At 36.1% G+C, this 23410-nt stretch overlaps 1 pseudogene; it reads left to right on the top strand.

Moving 5' to 3' along the window:
- The first annotated feature begins 7135 nt into the window (after positions 1–7135).
- Positions 7136–22207, top strand: LOC122592305 (annotated as a pseudogene).
- The last annotated feature ends 1203 nt before the right edge of the window (positions 22208–23410 follow it).

Genomic DNA, 23410 nt, shown 5'->3' with positions numbered 1-23410 from the left:
AAGCAGCAGAAGTGAATTTGTTGTAGTGCATTTTAGTTTATGTATTTCTCAAACAATATTTTATGTATGTCTGGAACAACTTTCCTTGTGGTTGGTTATGTCTATGTGTGTCTTTGGTTATGTCTAAACCTGGTACTTATGATTTCTAATGTCTTTTAGGAATTTCAGTACTTATGTTATATGCATGAATTATAATGCTTTTACTGCATATGTTACTTCTATCAAGTTAAATGTGCAGGCTTTGACTTTTAGGAGTCAACAACAATTTTATGGCATATTTTGATCCATATATAGTCAATTGTGCATTTTTGCAAGTATTACGGCAACTATGCATTTTCATAGTCTTACCTATTTTCAAACAATGCATTTTCATAATCTAAACCACAATTGCAAGACTTGACTATGGGAGTCAAATAATAAAATAGTTGACTTTAAAGTCAAACAAGTACAATGCATTTTTGCTTCCAAAAAGAATTCAATTAACACAAAACAAAAGTACATTACATATAGCCAAATAACATTACATTACTGTCATATTGTTGATCCAACAAACAAAACACCAACTTAATAAACAAAACCAAGTACAAATTTTTTGATTTTTTCTTCAATCAAAAAATAATCCACAAAATAAAGAAAACCCAACTTAAGTACAAACTAATCTTCAATCTCCGTGCTTGTTGTTCTTTGCTTTTGATTTTTTCTTCCAACTTATTTTTTGATCTTAACAATCCAGGAATGATGACCATAGAGCGTTGGCACATAGCTTGGTCAAACCATGAAAAAAAACCACAAGATGTTGCCTGCAAATAAGCGAGATTTTTAATTACCCCTTCAAAATGAATTTAAACATCAAAAAATTAGGGCTTCTTAAACTTACTTGTGAGCAAGAATAGAATCGTCTTCTAGGGTTGACGTCTGTCTAGGAGCAACGAACATTGGCTACAATACCACAATAACAGCGTACAACCATGGTGATCGTCAATTGGGGTTTAATTTGGGGGAAATAGAAATTAGGGTTTTAATTTGGGGGAAAGAGAGGGCGGGAGAAGAAAGGGGGAAAATGATTTTGGTGGGAAAAAAAGTGTGTATATACATATATAAACGACTGGGGGTGGCCATATTACTATTTTACACTCACGTGTTTGTCACGTGAGACATTTAACGAGATATATTAATGCCGTATGTACGTGGGATCAAAAGTGAAAAAAAAGGGCCATTTTTAGGTATGAAAAATGTAATTTTTTGAGTTGGAGACTAAAACTGCAAAAATTGCCAAGTTGAGGTACCAAAAATGTAATTTTCTCTATAAACATTCGTGCATAAATAATTATATTCACGGATACTAATCTTTTATGGATAATGATAAATCAATCTAACTGGTGTGCCTAAAGATATGCCTAATAGTAAGATGATAACATGTGGAAAAATCAGGGGGCAAGATTAGGAAAGAGAATTAGTGGAATCAACATGTCAAATTCTTAACGTTTTAGGTTGATTTTTAAGCATATAAGTTAGGTTGATTAATCATTGTTCATCTTTTATTGTTAAACTAGTTGTCTTACCCGGGCAAGACGTATGTGTTCTTGTTTGCCAGAAGTAAAAAAGCACATAGACTATACTAGGGATGTGTACGGGTCGAAAACCGGCCCGACCCGCGACCCGCGAGAACATGAAAACGTGACTCGTGACCCGACCCGTGAAGGTTCGGATCGGGTCGGTTCGAGCCGGGTTCGGGCGGGTTGCGGATTTCCTTCACGATTTTTCGGTTTTTGCCTTCACCCGACCCCGCCTGGCCCGACCGGTCCAACCCGTGACCCGCGAAAGCACCAAAAACGATTTATCGGTTTTTGCCTTAACCGTGACCCGACCCGTTAGGGTTTCGGGCGGGTCGGTTCGGGCCGGTTCCGGGTCAGCGGGTCTTATGCTCATCCCTAGACTATACATTAGAAAAATAGTACATATAATACAAGAGCAGCACGTAGGTGTGTGTTTGCATTTTTGCTTCAAAGAAATACCAATAGCGTTACAACTACTTACAAGTATGTACATATAATACAAGGTGTGTTTGTTGCACTTTTGCTTCCAAGGCGTTTGTTCAAGTGATGTAAATGTTAAGCTTTGTTTTTCCTGCAAACCTAGGAATCAGTTTGAGGAGCACACATCCAATTAATATAAATCAAAGAATTTACCAGATCATTGTTGGTTTTACAGCCCATCTCAAAATAATAAAAACACTTGGAATTTCTAAAGAGACTATAACAGTTACATAAACAGCCCTAGATATTCGAAAGGTAAATATAAAAATAATTAAAAATTAAACCCTAAAAGTATATTTTTTTGGAAAACCTATATTCAAATTAGCTGAATCTGAATTGCGGCCAGGGTTAGTAGCTTCCTTAGGTTGTGTGGTGGTAGTATTTACTGCTGTTGTTTTGGTGTACGCTGAAGAAAGGGAGAAGAAAAGAAAAAGTTTAGGGAAAAGAGAAATGAGGATGGAGAAGAGTCGTGATTCGTGAAGGTGCAACCGTAAAAGATAAGAATATGGGCTTCGAGAAGCAATTTGAAAAGAAAGAAAAATACTCGTAAGAAAATGTGAAATTTGAGGCCCACAAATAGTATAATAAAGAGCATTTGTGAGACGACACGAATATCAATAAACGGTTTTTAAGTATAAGTTTCTTGACTTTCTTCACACCACGACATATTTAATTGCATAGTTCAATTGTACCCTACCACGGCACCACCCATGTAATCGGCTTTGGGATTAAATGTTGAGCAATAGCCACTAACTAATCTCCGATCTACTGATCCCCGCGCCCCTACAGATTTGGCCATTTTTGTGAACGTGGATATTTACCGCCAATCATACCATGATTGGTACAAAACTCCAATCAAAACCCACATCCAAGATTTCAATCAACATCGTATAAAGTAACGGTGACGACGGCGGTTGAACTTCGAATGGGAACTCCGGCATGTGGCCGATGCTATGACGGTGGAGATGCACGGCGGTGCTTGAGCTCCGATTGATGCTATCATTGGTAACTTCCAGTTGAATCAAACTCCGATTGGTATGTATAATAATTGTATATATGTATGAATTTATTTATTTTGCTAAGTCATTAGCCACCTAAGCAAAATAGGTGAGTCAACAACCACCTCATCCCAAATTTTGAATGGTAATTGGTAACGGCCTACTTATTTGGCCGGTCATCCGTTACATTAATTGGACCAACATACACGAGTTACTTAAATCTTTTGGATAAATGAGTACTATCCCCCCCTTTTTTTTAATCATAAACATATGTATATAGTTCTTTACATTTTGGTGCCATAACCCTTAATTTAAATATAAAAACTAATTTGGTGCATTAAAATTTGTTCCTTACTATTAGAAAATTTAGGGGTATTTTTTAAGGTTTTTTACTTGGAAAGTACCTTAACTTGTTACTTTTTGGTTTATTGAGGTTAAAAGAAAAATCTGTCCTATTATGGGGAAAAAACGGCTAAAATACCTATATAGGGTTTTTACCGGCTAAATGATATTTCTATGCAGTTATATATTATTTAACTAGTGTTCAGGCCCATCCAATGGATGAGTAGTCTCAAAATATATTAATCAAAGCTACAAAATTAGAATTCAAATATATTTTATAGATATGCCGAAATCAACTTGAGAATTTGCTACCTCGAAAATTATTCAGGATAAAAAAGAACCCAACCAAGGACATTCAAACGTTAATCAAATGATGTGGAGACGACAAAATCCCTATGACAAATATAACAACTTAATCAATACGAAAACTAAAGAAGGAAACATATGAAAAATAACTCCATATAAATGTTCATTCCAGTTTACCCCTTTTTATTCAACTTTAGTTAAATAAAAAGTTTGCAGTTTGTTATATTTAAACTTACTACAAACACCAACAACAATTTTAGACTAAACGATTGTCGTACGTAAGTTATATTATATATTACCAATAAAACCGAAAAGTGTAAGTTAATTATTTTAAATTGGGTGGAATTGTAAATTGGTGATAGAAAACCAAAAAATGTAAATTAGTTATTTTTAAGTGTAAGTTGGTGATGGAAAACCAAAAAGTATAATTAATTATTTTTAAATTGGGTTAAAGTGTAAATTGGTGATGAAAAATCAAAAAGTGTAAGATTATTTTTAAATTGGGTTAAAGTGTAAATTGGTGATGGAAAACCAAAAAACGTAAATTAGTTGTTTTAGATTGGGGTTAAAGTGTAAGTTGGTGATGGAAAACCAAAAAGTGTAAATTAATTTAGATTAATATTAAAAAAAATAGAGGATTAATAAGGAGGAAGAATTAGACTCAAGGAGGGGATTATGGGTGCCAAGTGTACCCTCAACCCCTTCTTTTAGTTATCTTATAGATATCCATGTGGACCCTTCTTAACCCCTCTATTCTTTTTCTCCCAGCATGTTTTTTTCTTTTCTTACCCCTTCTTTCTTTTCTTATTTTTCTAGATAGAAAATTCTTTTTTGAAGATGTAGATCTTTTGAAATATGTAAAAAGACATTCACAAAATCTTGCCTTCGTTGAAGATGTAGATTGATCGAGATCTAAAGATATATATGTTATATATATGTAGATCGATGGAGATCTATATATGTGTTTTATGTATATATTTATCACCGTTGAAGAAGTTGTCGTCGTTAACATAACCTGAATCTGAATCTGTGATGGCAGAGTTACGATGGAGGAATAATTACCAAAATGTATTTATTCCCAACACACCATTATGGTAAATAATTTTGAAAAAAACACCATTTTAGCAAATATGTTTAAAAGTACACCATTTTGGTAGTTATTTTTTCCAAACACACCATTTTTAAAAGAACAGAAGTGTTCAAAGTAGAAAAAAGAGAGAGAAAGAGTCAAGAAAGAGACTTATTATTTATAAAATAAATAAAAATAAAAAATGACTGGCTACTTGATGGTAAACCCAACATAGGTATTTTAGCCATTTTTTTCCCCCACGATAGGACAAAATTTTCTTTTGACCTCAATAAAGTAAAAAGTGACAAGTTGAGGTACTTTCCAAGTAAAAACCCTATTTTTTGATATATAATGTAAGTTTTTAAGCATGTAATAAGTTGTTAGTGACTTCCCTTAAAACTGTCATTATTATTATACAAACAATGATCCCACATTCAACAATTCTTCATCTATTAAGGAAATGGTTAAGTATTTGGGGATGTATGTAACTTGTACACTTTTCCTATTGTGTGTAAACAACTTTCATCCGGTTCATTGTATGTAATTAATTTGTAAAATTAAATGAATTGTGTAAGTAATGTGCTAAATGCTGATGTGGAGGTCACTCATTGTGCCACGTCTTATAGATACCAAATGATGCCATGTTAGTATTCGACCGATTTTTTACATGATTCGTTCAATTTTGTAAGTTAATTACATACAATGAACCGGATGAAAGTCGTTTTCACACAATAAGAAAAATGTACAAATCATATACATTTCCAAATACTTAACCCTTAAGGAAAAACATCATAGTACCAGTTTTTGCCAAACGGACAATGAGGTGCCTATGGTGGTGTTGTTTTTTTTTTTTTTCCGAAACCGAAAAGGCCATAGAGAGCCCTTAACACTGTATTGTTTAGTTTATTTAGAGGTGGAAAGGAAAGGAGAAGAGAGGGAAAATTACAAAATACATTCTTAAGATTTTTTTAAGTGTGAAAAGGGAAGGAGTGAAAAGGATTAGGAGAGGGAGTATAATTGTTTTTTGCTTCAAAAGTTTTCCTCTCATTTTTTAGTTGATTAGGAAGAAAACTTTTTTTCCCCTTCATCTCCATTCCTCTCTTAAGTTAACTAAACAATATAGTGTAAGAGAGCAAACTAAGGAATTCTAATATTGTATTTTGCTCCCTAAGGAATTCTAATATTGTATTTCCTTTTTTTCCCTTCTTAAAAAGTGTTCTCACGTACTTGGAACGCTTCACAATTTTTGGGCCATTTAGACACCACACCTATGTTTGGCTTGGGCTTTGTTTTTATGCCTGATCTTGACTTAGTTTTGCCCCCCATGAATGGACTCCTTCTACGCTTCCCTTTCACGAGTCCAAAGACTCCATCCTCGTATGACTTTTCTTTCATTGTCAATGTTTTATGAGTTTCTTCACTTCTTAATTATCAAACAAATAGTTTTGCGGGCTATTAGAGGGTTTTCCGTGACATTCGTCCCAAAATGGGCGTAACGACCGTTGGGATGAGCGGCCCTGTCATTGAATGTTCAAATAAAAAACATAGTAATAAACTAACTATTTTCACATGCATAATATGTATTCATAATTACCAAGTATGCACATTTGAGTATGCCTCACAAAAATTACCGGACATTTATCGCAAATAGGTTGAGAATAGGCAACCCAAATTGACCCATATATAATCGTCTATTCAAATATGGAGGTCCTACCTGCCTCAGTCAGTGGATGTGGCTATGGGGTCAGACTCGAATCTAAAGACCTTGTTGTGGCAAATTAGATGTTCTATCCATCAGCAATCAAGCTAGACGTCCTTGGCCTTAAACTGTGTGATATGATTTAAAATAGGGACAAGTGCACCATAATGTTATTAACTATTCACAAAAAGTTATAGTATGCACAGACGACTATCGAACGCCTTTATTTTATGCACTAACTTAGCAATAATGTTCAAATCATGTAATTAGCTATGACCGACCAATCAAAAACTTACACGTGGCGCACTTGACCCTTTAAAATATAGTTCGATATTTCTGATATGATCCAGTTCACATACATACATACATATATATATATATATACACATACATAATAATACAGGAGGATTTATCTAAATGTAGTATCAAACTATAGTAGAGTATAAACCACGGTACAGAGTGTTGAATAAGAAAGGAACATGTAGTCATGTGTGGTCGAAAATGAAACAATAGTTAATATTCCTTTTCAAGGAGGGAACCTAAAGAAAATAGTACGTAGACGATGATACATCAAGACTAAGGAGTCAACTTCCACGAATACCCTCGAAAGTAGCTACACATTTTTCATCTTATATATATATATTATATAGGTACTGTGAAAGTATTGCAACGTTTACCAGAGTATTTTAAACATGGTTCCTACAAAAATCAAGTTGTTGTTTGCCTTACATATTCTACTTTGTGCATCAGTAACTTGTGCACCATCCGTAAACACCTTGTCTGCAAATCAAATCATTAAACACGGTGATTCCATCGTTTCTCCAAAAGAAACATTCGAACTTGGTTTCTTTAACACTCGTAACTCCACAAATTATTATGTCGGAATTTGGTACAAGAAAATCTCCAACAGGACCAAGACCGTCGTATGGGTAGCTAACAGAAACACACCACTCACCAATAACTTTAGCAAGTTAACTCTCACCATCCATGGAGTTTTAGTGATCCGGGATGGAATGAATGATAAGCAGGTATGGTCCTCTTCAAACTCATCAACGAGGTCGGTGAGGAATCCTCTTGGTCAGCTTCTAGACACCGGGAACTTTATAATTTGCGAGGAAGCTGATGCAAAACAAGAAAATCCTATATGGCAAAGCTTCGACTACATGACTGACACTTTACTTCCAGGAATGAAGCATGGCTGGAATTTGGTCACCGGGTTTCAAAGTCACTACACATCATGGAAATCCAGCGATGATCCTGCTGCCGGTGAGTTTTCCTGCTGGCTTGATAAGAAAGGTTTCCCTCAGACGATTGTAACTAATGGCGAGGAAGTAACGTTCAGAGCAGGTCCATGGAACGGACTCAGGTTTAGTGGAATTCAAGTACTGAAACCGAACCCACTTTTCAGATATGACTTTGTTCTGAATAAAAAAGAAATCTACTACCAGTATAATCTCATAAGTGATTCAGTTTATACGAGGGTGGTGTTGCAGCCTAGTGGTTTTTTAGAGCGTTTGTTATGGATTGATAGCACGCAAGAATGGGACATTTATTGGCAACTAGAGAAGGATCATTGTGACCATTACAATGTGTGTGGGCCATTTGCCAGCTGCGACATTAACAACAACCCTGTTTGTGATTGTTTAAAGGGGTTTGAACCCACTTCACCAGAACAGTGGAGGGTTGATGATTGGTCACAAGGGTGTCGGCGTACAACCCCTTTGAATTGTGGACCCAAGGAAGGGTTCAAGAAGTACTTGCATTTGAAGTTACCTGACACTCAATGGTCTTGGTATAACCAGTCCATGACCATTAAAGAATGTAAAAGGATGTGTAAAAGCAATTGTTCCTGTACTGCTTACACAAATTCGAATATCTCCGGGACTGGGAGTGGCTGCTTGCTATGGTTTGGTGACCTGAATGATATCAGAAAATTTGACGAAAACGGGGACAGTCTTTTCATACGATTGCCACCTTCAGAGCTAGGTAAATCAATACTGTAGTTTATTTTCTTACCAAAATCTGACTATATATATATATGCCTGTCTAATGAACTTATGTATTGACATACTCTCAACAGAAAGCTCAGGTGCTGGGAGACGAGTACGAGTTATTGTCCCTATAGCCTCTGTAGCTCTTGTTTTACTATTCACTCTATACTTGCTTTATCGCTCTATAAGGAACAAGCAAAAACAAGAAGGTAGGAGCTGAGGTTGTACACCAAGTGTCATTTGCTAAAAGTCCCAACCTATACTCGTTCATGGGTCGGCTACTTCTATATTATTATCTATCAAACGGATGAAAGTAAAAAGCTTTAAGGAATAGGGTCAAATTTTTGCCAAATGTGTATTTGGACTGAACAAGACCTATTTACCAGAAGGGGGACTTCTGTTAACCAGAGTAGAGACATAATCTATTATTTAAAACTTAGATGTTTGGATAAAATGTATTTTCGGTCAACCAATACAACATTGTGTGTTCCAACCCCAAAAACAAAAAAAAGTTATTGTTTTGACCCGTAACCCAAGCTACCCACCCATTTTGCCACTTCAATGTATAAGCATTAATAATCCTATTTAATGAATATAAGATTACCAGCTTTTGCAGGGACAGATGGAAACGAGTCTGGAAATGATCGTGAATATGATAAAGGTGATAAGGATCTAGAGCTACCACTATTCGGCTTGCCTACCTTAATCAAAGCTACAAACAATTTTTCAATAACAAATAAGCTTGGAGAAGGCGGTTTTGGACCTGTTTACAAGGTAGAAAATGAACCATTGAACTTCTGTGTAGCTGATATGAATCTGCTGGAATGATATAAAATAAAAGTATAAGGGTGTTAAGTGTGTTTTTTAATAATTGTTTCTTATTCTTGGTAACTACTTGTTCACCAAGTTAGGTTAGTGTTAGGTTAAGTCTATTAATAAGGCCTTGCAGCCATTGTGTTTAGGCAGGAAAATATGTGTTGGTTCTCTATGAACTATTAGAAATTGCTGGACTAAAACCAGTTGTCGAGTTGCTGGAGCTCTAATCCAGTTATTTACCTATCACTCAATTATCGTTTCTTTCAATTTACTGCTGTGTTACTTCTGTTTCTTCTGCATAATCAGTTTGGTTCATATCAGTAGCACATCAGATGATCATGCATTACAATAAGTTTTCTTTTTCCTTCTAGAAAGTCAGTTGTCCCTAATGTGACTCTGCTCACAACCTACTGTTTTGTTTAGGCCACCTGAAATACCAATTGTAGGGGTGAGCATGGTGGGTTTAGGTCGGCTTTCTATGAATATTTAAAACTGAGAGTCCCCTGTGATCCATACGACAAGAGTCCTTTGGTCCATTATTGCCACGAAAGTCGAAAATCCATTTCTAACAAAATGGGGTAACTATTAATTTAATAACTACTCGAATGATTTGAATGGTCCTATCTATAGGATATATTTTCTAAGAAGATTGTAGAGATAATGTATCGAAGGATACATATTACAGGATTACTGAAAACATCATACATAACAATTAACAACCGAGCTAGTATGTCCAAAATGAAATACAGTAACACATAAAAGATGAAATCATAGAAGTTTAAAGGAAGGATTGTGAATATTTCAGGGTGTACTTGAAAATGGGCAAGAAATAGCAGTGAAGCGGCTAGCGAAAACATCCAATCAAGGACTCCCAGAATTCAAGAATGAAGTCATGTTAATATCTAAATTGCAACACCGAAATCTCGTCAAGCTCTTGGGTTGCTGCATCGAGGGAGCTGAAAAGATGTTGATATATGAATACATGCCAAATAAAGGGCTCGATACCTTCATATTTGGTAAGTGCAATTAGAAATAAATACGAGTAATAAAAAGATAATGATACGAAATAACAACATTTTTTTCCATTTGTTTTTTTTTCCGTTAACATTTTCCTTTTTTTTTTTCGGATATCCAATAAACATTTAAAATTTGTTAAGTTTTAACCATAGTTTAACTCGAATGTTGAAAAGTACGACAAAATCTTGTTAAGTAATGTATATGCTAAATTTAACCATAACATAATTTTAGCCTGTAAACTCATTATAGTAATATGAGAATTGGCTAAAGTTCAAAAATGATTCACAGATCAAACCCGAAGCAAACTACTTGATTGGACCGCACGTTACCGAATTATCAATGGAATTGCTCGTGGGCTTCTTTATCTTCACCAGGACTCTCGGCTCATAATTATCCATAGAGATCTCAAAGTTAGTAATATTTTGCTTGACTCGGATATGAACCCAAAGATATCAGATTTTGGCATGGCTAGAAGCTTTGGAGGAAATCAAATAGAAGAAAACACAACCAGAGTGGTTGGAACATAGTAAGATTCATTGACCATAACCTCATTCCACATAAATTTTTATAGTGATATACTGACATTAACTTAATTTTCTGCAGTGGCTACATGTCTCCAGAGTATGCATCGAATGGTATCTTTTCAATGAAATCTGATGTATATAGTTTCGGTGTTTTAATGCTGGAACTTGTGTGCGGGGAGAAAAACAGAGGATTTGTCCACAAAGAACATAGCAACAGCCTTATTGGACATGTAAGTGTTTGTGCGGGTAGCTTTGAAATACTTTGGTTTGTTTTGGGTAACTATCTTCATCTTCATGAATTAACTGCAAATAAAGTTGGTTACCTAAAAAAAATAAAAACATCCTGCTTTTTTTTGTTTTTTGAAAATTTTCATTCGGAAACAAGATATTGCTTATTTGTCTCCTTTGTATTTGATAGGCATGGAAGCTCCATAAAGAAGGCAGATCACAGGAACTAGTTGCCAAGTGTTTAAGTGAATCAATCAATGCCTCTCAAGCTCTGCGATCAATCCACGTGGGTTTATTGTGTGTTCAATGTCGACCCGAAGACAGACCGGCTATGACTTCTGTGATTCTGATGTTAGGGAGCGAGAGTTCATTGCCTTCGCCCCAGAAACCAGGTTTTTTCATAGAAATAATTACGGGCGATACTTCGCATTCTTCAAGCTCATACGGAAACAGTTCTAACAATGAACTTAGCATCACAATGTTGAATGGTAGATGACGTGTCTTCTTATCTCCCATAGATTTTCAAATCGATTTCATCATAGAAAGTGTATGAATTGTTTGTATTTTCAAGTATACTTGTATACTAACTTATCAAAATAGTGTGTTTCACATCATAGAAACTTGTTTATGTTTATCACATCATAACTATGCTTATCACTTGGAATTACTCCTGTTTGCTTATCAAAATTGTATGTATTTTCAAGCGTCAAATTACTCCTTTTCGCAAAGAGACAGAGTAAAGCATATCTGAATTAGTTCAAACTGATCTTTTACAGACATTACTCTGTCAATCAAAACCAGAGCAGCAGTTTGAACACATTTACATATGACTGAGCGAGGTTGTATTATGTTTTGTCTCAAATGGGTAGAAAGTTGGATTATTATAAAAATGCAGTATGATTATTCTATTATACATATATCATACTTGAAACACTAAATATTTACTCAACAATAATAATATTTGCAAAAATATACTATTTGGTCCAAACCACCACACCTGGTATTGGTAATTTGGTATGCTAAGACCTGCATTGTACTAAAAAGCAAAATAATCTATGCAGAAATGTCTATTTGCAATGTATATGCGGTAAGTTTGATATTTATGGTTTCTCATTAAGTTATCGTGTATTTATACAGGAATTGACTGTTAAAGAGGTTAAAGAGCTCCATGGAAAAAATTGCATCTTGCCTTGGGAAACAATATAAGTTGAAAAATAGACAATTCTATTGGGTTAGTACAATAATTATACACCAAGTGTGATGGTTTCATATGTGAATTGTTCATCTTTTAAGTTTAAATTCTGATTGATTTTGTAACACCCCAACAAGGCGGAATCATGGGGTATCACAAGAAAAGCACAGCACGACATGGAAATTATGTAGAGTAAAACTAAATGCATAAAAGGATCAAGTAAATCCATACGAACCATTCAATAGTGCAAGTAACCGGATCACATCTAAGCAAAAACCCTAATCGGGAATGATGAATCATGGATCCAAGAAGAGTCCAAATCCAATTCTAGCATAATTAAGCAATCAATCATCCAATACATCTTTGAGTTTACCTGTTCACCTGAAAAGTGTACTAAAATAGGTTAACATAAAGTTGGTGAGTTCGTAGGGACAAGTAACAGGAAATAAGTGTGTCGGGATAACAACCGTTAACGATATACGAGGATTAGAGTACTTAATCACGTTCCAAGGAAACCCTAAAAGGTTTCACGTTATCATAAATCAATACAAGTCAACGTTTACGTTCAATTATATTTATAATGGCACAATTTACATAATAAATAATGCGCGATAAACCGGCACGACTTACATGATAAACAATACATATAATACGTTCAGGCACGACTTACATATATTTCAAATGCGTAAACTACGTTCCAGGCACGACTTACATATATTTCAAATGCGTAAAATACGTTCCAGGCACGACTTACATATATTTCAAATGCGTATTATCACGGCACGACTTACATATATTTCAAATGCGTAATATCAACGTTCCGTTACAACTAAGCATTCATATTCAATATACATGTTAAACAATATCGTTAACAACAAAGTTATGCCACAAATCGTGGGCTTATCGTTATGCCATCAACATGGACTTAATCGTTATCACCATCACAAATCTATAATACGTTAAGGGGGAAAATGTTATCATGCGAGATCTTATGTCCCGATCCTTATCAAAGCGTTTTCCATCAATCAACAACACAATGCACATACACTTCTTACGATTTTAATTTCAAGGAATCATTGATGCTTATATATAGGGTTACCCGCAGTCTTCCCACCACATCTCCTATTCATTGAAAGTATACCCGTCTTCCATGTATGTACAACTACCCAAACCACAACAAGTATTCATAAATGGAAGCATAATTAACCGAGCAACAAGTCAATACATTAATCAAACAATCAATCAATCGATTAAACAACAATAACAAGCACATACACTTTTCAGCCCGAATCTTAATTGAGTAGGGAGGGTTTACGAAACTCACCTTGATTGGATATGCAAGCTAAGTACATATTATAATCGAGTTATAACGTCCAACAATCGCTTAGAGTGCACCACCTATAAACATATACATTACAAATCACGTGTCAAACGCTATATAGGTTTTAGAAGAGAAAATCAACCTTAGAGGACAATTGGGACTTAACTCGGTTACGTCACAACCCTAAAGTGTCTTATTGGTTCAACCGAATATGAACAAGGACACTTTATCATATCATTTTTGAAAATGTCAGTAGATTCAAGCTATAAGGATTATACCATGATAAAGTAGACTCTCTCACGATTCCAACGATAGGTCATACGCCTAAAACGGACTTACGGATCAAAAGTTATAAGCGTTTGAAGTTGACATATGACCAGAAAAATGCCACTGCGCCGCAGTGGGGTCTGACCCTTCCCACTGCGCCGTAGTGAGAAGAATCTGCACCCAACAACAGCAGCTCATCACCATAAACGACCCAAAAACACCCATTTTAACCCCATAGTCGACCAAGGAAGGTTCAAGACATGTTTTGAAGCACAAACCAACATCATTTGACATAAACAAACAAAACCCCTATCATAGATTCGATTCATAACATCGTACAAATCCGGGTTCACCTCAAATTCAACCAAAACCCTAATGAAACCCTAAATCGACCCAAATCTGTAACACCCCGAGCTAGGGCTCGAAATATTACGGAAATCATATAGCACAAGGAGGGATTATCGTAGGCAACTAAATGACATTAATGAATTCGGTGAATCCACAACAAGTCAAATATTCAAACAATGCACAAGGAGCAAATGACCATCAAAGTTTACAAAAGAGAATTCTAGAGATGGCTATCGATCCTAAGCATTAATCCAAAAGTGGGCGTATGAATCCTTGATCCATAAAGTCCATGCCCGAAACCAAAAGCTACACCAGATCATGCATCACATCCTTGAACCACCTGATTACCTGAAAAGTGTTCTACAAGTCAACACGAGGTTGGTGAGTTCGTAGTGGTGGCCCAAGATGAACCACCGACCATAACCACATATCATAAAAACAAGAACAATTATCACATACAAGTAGTCTTACACGTCATCCAACCAATGCATCACTATATAACAAACGTATAAGAACAATCAATGCAATGTCAATGCCATGATGTGAATGATATGCATGCCAAACCAAAATACATATAATATGTAGGGCCATCATGCCATCTATGCAACGATACTCACAGGTCATCACCATGACCATTGTGGCATCTCAAAAACGTCGGCGAATATACGTCTATAACCCGGATGACCAACACCAGTGTATACGTCTATACCTGGATAAACACATTTGTCTCAACAGACAACCAAATCATCTCAAAGCAACCAACACAATGCAAGCCCAACAATCCATCAATCCAACATCCAATAACCAACAATATGATCAAACTATACATACATACACTTGAGAGGGCTTGCTTTCAAAGAGTCCTCGATGTTTGTATACAGGGTGTACCAGCGGCTAACCCTCCACATCTCAAACCTTTTGAAAGCGAAGTCGACTTCCATGTATGTACATCTAACCTAAATATAACCTTTCTCAATACCGACATACACAAAAAAAAATTCAATAATTCATCCATCAATCATCATTCAATCAACAAACAACTAATTCAAACAAATAAACACACAATGTACACTTTTCAGCCCGAATCTCAATAGAGTAGGGAGATACGAACTCACCTTGATTGGCAAAAGAGGCTAATATCGAATTAAGATGAGATTATAGGTGATTATAGTGCTCCACGCGTCCACAACCTAGTAATGTATACAAGACATGCATTATTCACCAAAGACGACTCTCTAACTAGGTTTTAGCTTTAGTTTATGGCTTTGAAAGACTTTCGGGACCCAACATGGTCGTTAGGGAGGTCATGTAATAGTTTGTAACCAAAATGAAGTCGCCCCAAGGTCGCCTCATTCTCAAACATAAGTTATATGTTTATTTAGTTTATGTTAATGTCTTGAATTAGGTTCCAAAGAGGACACCCAACTTTAAACGACTCGTTTGTCATGTGTAGGGCACCAATAAGGTCATAAGAGTACATTCCGGAAAGGTCGGGACGATCCTAGGATGTTAGAACTAAAGCTAGGAAAAAGTTAAGTGATTTAAGCCCCCAACTGCGCCGCAACTTATCGCTGCGCCGCAGCTGAAAAACAGACTCGTGAAGCTGCGCAGCAGCTTAACTAGCTGCGCAGCAGCTGAAAAACAGAATTGTGAAGCTGCGCAGCAGCTTAACTAGCTGCGCAGCAGCTTAACTAGCTGCGCAGCAGCTCACCCAGTTCAGCATCAGCAACCCATTTCGACCTAAACACACCAAAACTAACCCATAACTCATTTTTGACACCCAAAATCGATTTGTGAAGCATCAAAACTCAATATGAAGCATAATTAAGCATGTTTACACATGAATAACCCAAACCCACTTTAAAATCTTTCTTCAAAACACCAAACTCAAGTTCAAATTCGGTTAACCCATTACTAACCCTAGACAAACCCAAATCCGACTTTTGGCCCGATTTGTGACCCGAAAATGTTTTGGCACAACTATAGATACGTTTACTAACATGAAGTGAAGGTCATAGAGTAGAATTTACTTACCAAAAGCTTCACAAATCTTCAAACCCGAATTTTGATTCAAATGAGGTCATTTCTTACACTTTGGAACCCAAGTTTTTGATATGAAGTTAAAATGGTGATAAGATTTATTATTCTTGCATTAACTAAGCTTGAATTTCCATGAACTATGAATTAAATTAGAGAGAAAGAGTGAAAGGAGAGTGTGTTCTTGGGAGTAAAGAAGAGAGAGATAAGAAGAATAAAGGAAGGAAAGGATAAGGTGGGTGGGGGTTGGGTTGACTAAGGTGGGTCATGGGTCAAGACTTTGATCCATTGGTTGACCCGTCAACATAACTAATTAGTTCAAAACCCACGACATTACATCTAGCATACCGTCAACCGGCTCATTGAGTATACAATTAGTCATTTAACTACTATAATTCATAACATGACACTTAAAGTCAACGGGTCAAAATTCATGGATGTTACAAAATCCGTTTTTGACCCGAAATCAAGCAAAAACCCATAATATTTGACTAGGAAACATGTTTAATGACATGAAATGGAGAAAATAAGTTAGGTTTCACTTACCAAATCTTCCAAAAGCCCTTGAATCCGAATTTGACCCAAAGATGGAGATTTCTTGCGCTTGGAGGTTTGATCCTTTGACATGATGTTTAGTTGATGATGATGATGAAGTATTTATCACTAATCTAGCCCAAACAATAATAGAAAAATCCAAGAATTTAGAAGGAAGGGAGAGGTGTTTTGGTGTTCACTTTTGGAGAGGAAAAGGAAGAAAGAAATGAAAAGGGAAAGGAAGGGGGGGAGTTGGGGCCGGCGTCCAAAAGTGGCTCCCGCTCCGCTAACTTCGACCAATAGCTAAACGTTAATCATTTAAATGCTAAAACAAAACCGTGCACCTAAACAAACTCAACGTTACGTTAAAACTCGACAAGACGCCCATAAGTCATATCAACTCACAAAAATCTTTCACATTTAATCACGTTTAATTTACAAGTGAAATGAGTCAAAATTTAGGAATGTTACAGATTTTTTGGAGATGATTTACAAATTGATTTTTATTAGGCCATTTCAAATGTTCTTAGACTTGTTTTCAAAAACAATAGTCACATGACGTGGGTTCTTAATTGGTTTTGTCAGAAATCAACAGCAGCCACTGGTCCTCTTCTTTATATTAGGTAAATATTATGTTTTCATTAAAGTCTTACGACTTTTGAGTTTGAAAGTCAAATTATGGACCAAGTCTTTTTCGGGTGATGGTTGTAATGTACAGTATTTAATTCTAGTCGATATATTACAGTGTTTTTGTCCCAATCTTGATGTATTGATTTTTTTGCTATTTATTGTTATCTTGATAGTATGGTTGTGCTTTTAATGATATTATTTTCATAATTATATGGATTTGATTGTTGTAATTTGTAAACATTCAGCTTTGTTCATGATATGATAAATAATAATTAAATAATAATAATAGAAATGAATGTGTCAATGTCCTTAATTGGGATTTAGCCCAACTGGACATTTAATACCCCTTATTCAAATGTTAGTCACGGGTTCAAAACCTTTGAAAGACATATTGGGAAGTCTTTGTCAATGAGGTGGAGCATGAGGGTTTTCTCTAGCATTAGTTAGTTTCCTCTAGAACGGTAGTGAGACTTCCACCGCCTGTCATGCCCTCGGATTGACTGTGCTGATGACGTGGTCGATCTCTACCAGACGATGAAGAGGCATGCCGCTGAGTCCAATCACCATTTCTGTTAAAAAAAAAAAAGGAATGAATGTGTTAATAGTTTGATAAACTAATAGGAAAGATTGTTATTTTAATATTGAGACTCACTTATATGAAAACAGAATACCCTCAAAAGTAGCTACAAATATACACATACACACACATATCTAATCATTGTAAAAGTATATTGTGATGTTAACAAGAGTAATTTCAACATGATTTGTACAAAAACCAAGTTACTGATTGCCTTACGTATTGTCCTTCTTTCGTCAGTAACTTGTACACAATCTGTAAACACCTTGTCTGCAAATCAAACCATTAAACAGGGTCAAACCATCGTTTCACCAAAAGAAACATTCGAACTTGGTTTCTTCAGCACTCGTAACTCCACAAATTATTATGTCGGAATTTGGTACAAGAAAATATCCAACAAGACCAGGACTGTTGTATGGGTAGCCAACAGAAACACGCCAATCACAGATAACTCCAGCGAGCTAACTCTCACCATCCATGGAGTTTTAGTGATCCGGGATGCAATGAATAATAAGCAGATATGGTCATCTTCAAACTCATCAACGAGGTCGGTGAGGAATCCTCTTGCTCAGCTTCTAGACACGGGCAACTTTATAATTTGCGAAGAAGCTGATACCAAACAAGAAAATCCTATATGGCAAAGTTTTGACTATATGACTGACACTTTACTTCCAGGAATGAAGCATGGCTGGAATTTGGTTACCGGGTTTCAAAGACAGTACACAGCATGGAAATCCAGCGATGATCCTGCTGCCGGTGAGTTTTCCTGCTGGCTTGATAAGAAAGGTTTCCCTCAGACGATTGTAACAAATGGCGAGGGTATAACGTTCAGAGCAGGTCCATGGAATGGACTCAGGTTTACTGGAATTCAAGTACTGAAACAGAACAAAATTTTCAGCTTTGATTTTGTTCTAAATCAAAAAGAACTTTACTACCAATATAATCTTTTAACTGATTCAGTTTACACAAGATTAGTGTTGCAGCCTAATGGTATTTTGGAGCGTTTGTTATGGATTGATAGCACGCAAGAATGGAACATTTATTGGACGCTAGAGAAGGATCACTGTGACCATTACAATGTGTGTGGCCCATTTGGGAGCTGTGACATTAATAACACCCCTGTTTGTGACTGTTTGAAGGGGTTTGAACCCACTTCACCAGAACTGTGGAGGGTTGGTGATTGGTCACAAGGGTGTCGACGTACGACCCCTTTAATTTGTGAACCTGGGGAAGGGTTCAAGAAGTTCTCAAATTTGAAGTTACCCGACACTCAATGGTCTTGGTATAACCAGTCCATGACTATTGAAGAATGTGGAAGGATGTGTAAAAGCAATTGTTCCTGTACTGCTTACACAAATTCAAATATCTCCGGAACTGGAAGTGGTTGCTTGCTATGGTTTGGTGACCTAATTGATATCAGAAGTTTTGACGAATATGGGGACAGTCTTTACATACGATTTCCATCTTCAGAGCTAGGTACATCAAAACTATAGTTTATTTTTCTTATCAATATCTGACTATATAATGCATGTCTAATGAATCTATGTTTTGTTATACCCTCAACAGACAACAGTAAAAGCTCAAGTGCTGGGAGACGAGTACGAGTTATTGTCCCTATAGCCTCTGTAGTTCTGGTTTTACTAGTCTCATTATATGTGCTTCATCGGTCTAAAAGGACTAGGCAAAAGCAAGAAGGTAGGAGCTAGGTTGAATACCAAGTATCATTTGCTATAGGTCAAACCCTCTGCTCGTTCATGGGTGGGCTACTTCGATATGTTATATCTCTATATAACGGATGAAAGCAAATAGCTTCAGGAAATGGGTCAAATTGTTTTTGAGTGTATTTGGACTGCATAAGACCAGTTTACAAAAAGAAAAAGACTTCTTTTAACCATATTTTGGGCCATTTGTTTCAAAGATTTTGAAGGAATTTCATTTCCCCAAATTCACATAGATCAGTGAACCAAACAACCCCTTAGAGATATAACTTATTATTTAAAATTTATTTCTGGATAAAATGTATTTCTGGTCAACCAATAAAACCTGTTCCAACCCCGAAAACAAAAAAAGTTATTGTTTTGACCGTAACCCTAGCTACCCACCCATCTTGCCACTTAGTGTATAAGCATTAGTAATCCTATATAATAATAACGATAACTTTTTTTGCAGAGACAAATGGAAACGAGTCTGGACATGATCGTGAAAATAATAACGGTGATAATGATCTAGAGCTACTACTGTTCAGCTTGTCTACATTAATCAAAGCTACCAACAATTTTTCAGTGACAAATAAGCTGGGAGAGGGTGGCTTTGGACCTGTTTACAAGGTATGAAATGAACCCATGAACTTATGTGAACTACATCTGATGATCATGCTTTACAATAACTTTTTTTTTTTCACACACATCAGTTTCACATATTTGTCCCTAATGTGACTCGAACTCACAATCTACTATTTCTTTTGGCCACCTCATATACCAGTTTAGGGGTGAGCATGGGAGGGTTTAGGTCAGATTTTTGGGAATACCAAAAACTGAATGGCCCGTGTTTTGGTCTATGAGATTAGCTTTGAAGTTTAGAAGGAATTTTATGCCAAAAGCTTAAGAAGTTACTCGTATAGTCGTATATTTCAGGGTGTACTTGAAGACGGACAGGAAATAGCAGTGAAGCGGCTAGCAAAAACATCCAATCAAGGACTTCACGAATTCAAAAATGAAGTCATGTTCATATCTAAATTGCAACACCGAAATCTCGTCAAGCTCCTGGGATGCTGCATCAAGGGAGCTGAAAAGATGTTGATATATGAATACATGCCAAATAAAGGACTTGACACCTTCATATTCGGTAAATGCAATTATAAATCAGTAATAAGGGATAATAATATGAAATAACAAGATATTTTTCCATTTGTTTATTTTTCTTTACCATTTCATTTCTTTCTTTTTTTGGGTTATCCGATATATAAAATTATCTCTTTAAACTCATTATAGTAATATGAGAATTTTCTAAACCTTACCATTTTTTATTTTATGCAAATCATTTTGAGAACCTATATTGTATGGAATTATCATCATAAGGTAAATTTTGGCACGTCTAACATAATCTAAGAAGAATTTATCGTTGCATTCGGTATTTGAGTTGCACACTATCGTTAAGAGAGATACAACTGAAAAGTTTGTTAGCTAACTGGAAAAAAAAGGGCTAAAATTCCAATGATTTACAGATAATACTCAAAGCAAACTACTTGATTGGTCTGCACGTTACCGCATTATCAACGGAATTGCTCGTGGGCTTCTTTATCTTCACCAGGACTCTCGGCTCAGAATCATCCATAGAGATCTCAAAGTTAGTAATATTTTGCTTGACTCGGATATGAACCCAAAGATATCAGATTTTGGCATGGCTAGAAGCTTTGGAGAAATCAAATGGAGGCAAACACAAACAGGATAGTTGGAACATAGTGAGATTCATTGACCCTAACCACATTCCACACTGATTTTTTATACTAATCGCTCACATCAACTTAATTTTCTGCAGTGGCTACATGTCTCCCGAATATGCAGGGAACGGTATCTTTTCAGTAAAATCTGATGTATATAGCTTTGGTGTTTTAATGCTGGAACTTGTGTGTGGAGAGAAAAACAGAGGATTCGTCCACAAAGAACATAGCAACGGCCTTATTGGACATGTAAAGTGCAAATAAAGTTGGTTAACTAAGCAAAAAATGAGAACCCCCCGCGTTTTTTGAAATTTTCAATACAACAAAATAATGATTATATTTGTTCTGTGTTCTTGATAGGCATGGGTACTCCATCAAGAAGGCAGATCCCTGGAACTAGTTGCCGATTGTTTACGTGAATCAATCAATGCATCTCAAGTTCTGCGATCAATCCATGTGGGTTTGCTGTGTGTTCAACGTCGACCAGAAGACAGACCGACTATGACTTCTGTGATTATGATGTTAGGGGGCGAGAGCCCATTGCCTTCGCCCGAGAAACCAGGTTTCTTCATAGAAAAAGTTACAGAGGATGCCACACATTCTTCAAGCTCACATGGAACAAGTTCTACAAATGAACTTAGCATTACAATGTTGGATGGTAGATAATGACTCTTTTATTTCGCATAGCTTTCCAATTGATTTCATTATATGGTCTAGTCCACAAATGTCCTTCAGAGTATCGTCTTTTTTGTAAACTATCTATATAACATTCGTGATCTTTGACTTAGTTGACTTGTAATTGAACGTAAATGAAAATGAACGATTTTATTGGCTTATATGGATTATCAAATGTTTTGTCATATAGTAACGTAACGTTAAGTCTAATTGTGTTTACGGTCTTGTTTTAGCGTTTAAATGGTTAACGTTTAGCTATTTGTCGAATTTAGTGGAGCGGAAGCCATTTTGGAAGCCCCCTAGGCCGGCCCCCATCTCACACTCCCACACCCATTCTCACATTTTCCCCTCCTTATCCTTTCCCTATCCATCTCTCTCACCTCTCATTTACTCTTCCTTTCTCTCTTTCAACCACCACCAAAAATCATCATAAATCCATCTTAATACATCAAAAGTTTGTGTTTTAATATCCAATCTAACTAATCTAGTAACTATAATAATAATAACTATCTTTCTCCAAGGAAATTAGAGTTTAGCTTACCGCGTAATAATGCATATATTATATATAATGGTAGATTGTGGATACGTGGCGGACATTGAAGATCTATAAACTCACCTTAGCTCGATCTTAACTACTTTTGCCGACCAAGGTGAGTTTTGTAGCCCCTATGTTTACATTATTTGGGGTGGAAAGTGTACCTGGTCGTTTAAACGTTGTCGGTTGATATACTTTGTTATGATATGGAACGAGGCGTTAGTTATCTAATTGTTTACTTGTAGTATGTGTTAATGGACGTATATGTGTGATGATGGTCGTTGTTGTATATTATATAAGACGTTATGTTATTCATATATATATGGACGTGGACGTGGACGGTGGATTGACGAATCCACACCCGGTATGATCATTACCGTGGATATGGGTTGTTTAAACTAAATGAGGACGATATTGCATGCATATGGACGATTATTGGACGTTGATTTTGACTTGTGTTGACTTTTGATAACGTGAAACCCTTTTAGGGTTCCTTGGACGTGATTAGGTATCCTAATCCTCGTATATCGTTAACGGTTGTTATCCCAACACTTGATTTTTATTATTTAAACCTACGAACTCACCAATTTTATGTTGACCCGTTTTAGTACACTTTTCAGGTGAACAGGTGAATCAAAGACATGTTGGATGATGATTGATTGTTTGCATGCTAGGATTGGACTTGGACTTTATCATGGATCCGTGATTTATAGTTCCCGCTTATGGGTTATGCTTAGGATGATATGCCATCTTTTGTGCTATCTTTTGTAAACGTTTGATAGTCATGCTCCTTATGTATTTTTGTAAGATTTCGGGATTGTAATTGAAT

The sequence above is a fragment of the Erigeron canadensis genome, chromosome 3, assembly GCF_010389155.1.
Source record: "Erigeron canadensis isolate Cc75 chromosome 3, C_canadensis_v1, whole genome shotgun sequence".
NCBI classification, from domain to species: Eukaryota; Viridiplantae; Streptophyta; class Magnoliopsida; order Asterales; family Asteraceae; genus Erigeron; species Erigeron canadensis.
Note: the sequence above shows the minus strand (reverse complement) of the source record. Positions and strands in the feature narration are given on the sequence as shown.